Genomic DNA, 2490 nt, shown 5'->3' with positions numbered 1-2490 from the left:
TGCTCCGTGTCACAGACAGAGGGCGGCACCGTGCACAGTGTGTCCTCACCGCAAACAACGAAACTCAGACTCCTTGGCTAACGTGGGGCCTCCAATTTCTGAGCACTGGTCAGGCACAGGGACTTTCCTTAAGTATTGACGACCCGGGGCCGTGATCGCCTGCTCCGGCTCCGGGTGTGGGTCCTTTCCCTGAGATCACCAGCATCACTCGCTGGGGCTAATGAGCCCTAGAAGCGCCGGCCCCGAAGGACAACGGCGTTCGTGCCTGCAGCCTCGTGGCTCTGGCCATAAATCCTGCCCTGCCAGGCTGGCCTGTAATGAGCCAGCGGCGGTGAGGCCTCTCCTGCTCTACGGTCCCGCGGAGACTCCTGCGGGCTGCCCTTTGTCTCCTCCCTCCATACATCTGCACGGAAGGACTTTATGGCCACTTCTTCTGGGGATGCTGAGTTATAGACCTCTGGATTTATGTGTTTTCCAGGCCCCTCTGGCCCCTGCGCCACCATATGGTGAATGCCTGGCCAGTGGGGATGATGCTGCATTCTGATAGATCCAGAGCAGGTTCTGACAGCTCATTTTGTCAAAAGTGTAAAATTCAAGGAGGTTTGCTCAGCTCGGAAAACTGTAGGAAATGCAGGGAGGAAATGACATGTGCACTGCCTCACCTCCGATCTGCAGCCTGAGTCAGGTAGGCTGTGGGAAAACGGGAAGCTAAGCCAACAAATGGAACAATGACGCTGGCTGGTGTGGAAGCAGCAGGATTTATCCCTGAGGATGTGCTGGGAACACCCAGGTTCCGAAGTACAGGGATCGCCATGGACAAAATCAGGGGGTATCAGGGAAGCAGAGATGTACAGCACTGTCTGAGTCACTGTCCTCATTGCTGGGACCAGGACCCGACACCAACACGTGCAAGAGGAGAGGTTTAGCCTGACTCCTGTGTGGTCGACAGTTGGCTAGATCCGAGGCAGGAAGGCCTAGCAGAGCAGAGCTGCTCAGATGCTGGTGGCCAGGAAGGGGGCAGGATTGAACCCAGGGCCTTTGCTACATATGTGTGTGTGTGTGTGTGTATGTGTGTGTGTGTGTGTATTTTTTTTTTTGAGGCAGGTCTCACTAAGTTTCCGAGGTAAGACTTGAACTCAAAATCCTCCTGCCTCAGTCTCCCAGAGTACTGGAGTTACAGACGGGCACCACAGTGCCTGGCTAGATTGGTCCCTTTCTAAGAGCACTCCTGGAAGACTCAACCTGGGACTGCCATTTACATCTCTCCAGGGAGAAGTGCACCTCAAGGCTTCCTGCCCCTACAAAGGCACCTGGAAAAGTAGTTACTTTTCTTTTTCCTCCTCCCTTTCCTCTTCCTCCTTCTCTTCCTTTCTCTCATCCTTCTTCTTCTCCTCTTTCTCTTCCTCTTTCCAATCTCTCTTATAAAGAAAGACAAGGGGACTGCTACATTTGAATTTATCTTCTCCAAACTTAAGGTTAGCACACACCTGTAATGCCACCACTGGGGAGGCCAAGGCAGGGGGATTGCTGCGAGTTCAAGGCACATAGCAAGACCCTGTCTCAAGACAACAACAACAAATACAAAGTTCAGGCGATAGTACTCACAGGCAGGGCCTTGAAATGGTGATTACACCAGGTAGACTCCTGACTTGAAACTGGGATTAGGTCCATATAAAAAGGTTTCCAGCAGCGTTTGGTCTCTTGCTTTACGGTCTTCTGCCAGGAGAGGGCGCAGCGTCCCTCCACTCCAAAGGAAGCAGAGCCCGGATAATGGCGCCCCGCAGGCCCCTTCACTGCGGACTTCGCAGCCTCCAGCCCCGCTGAGTGGGTTTTTGTGCTCTCTAAATCACCCAGTTCAGGCATCTGGACGGCAGTGCCAATGGACAGACAGGAGCCTGTGTGTGGCCCTAGGGCTGATCAGAGTCGGGTACAAGGCCTGCACTCTGTGTCTCGGCCTGGGCATCTGAAGGACACCCCACCACCACCCCGCGCCTGTCTGCACAGCCAACTCTGCAGGGCCACAGTGCACAGCGCTCACAGGCGCAGAGCATTCCCTGCAGTGCGGTGGTCACAGCACAATCCCACTGTACATGTTTGATGGGCCCAAAGAGCCATGCATAAAAAATGTGCTCCACTGTGAGGTCAAAGGAATAAATGTTGGAACAAGCCCAGGTTATAAACTTTTTGTTTGTTTGCTGAGTGTCTTACTCTGTAGGTCAAGCTGGCCACAAACTGGAGGCAATCCTCCTGCCTCAGCCTCCTGAGTGCTGGGATTACAGGTCTGGGCCACCACACCCCACCCCAGGTTGAGTTTTAAAACTGCAGCTCAATCTCTTCCCTGTCTAGCTGCAGCTTGGTGCCTGTCTCCCACTTCACTGGGTTTCCAGCATCAGGCAGGGACCCCAGAAATCTCTGTTAGTTGGAAGCTACTCAATCGGCTTGTTCCAGGGAGACTGGACCAGCAGCACTGGCCTGAGAGTCGCCACCCTT

This window comes from Fukomys damarensis, unplaced genomic scaffold (genome assembly GCF_012274545.1).
Source record: "Fukomys damarensis isolate Sample0158 unplaced genomic scaffold, DMR_v1.0_HiC HiC_scaffold_25, whole genome shotgun sequence".
In the NCBI taxonomy this organism is placed as follows: Eukaryota; Metazoa; Chordata; class Mammalia; order Rodentia; family Bathyergidae; genus Fukomys; species Fukomys damarensis.
The sequence above is the reverse complement of the archived record's forward strand: the minus strand, read 5'-3'. Positions refer to the sequence as shown.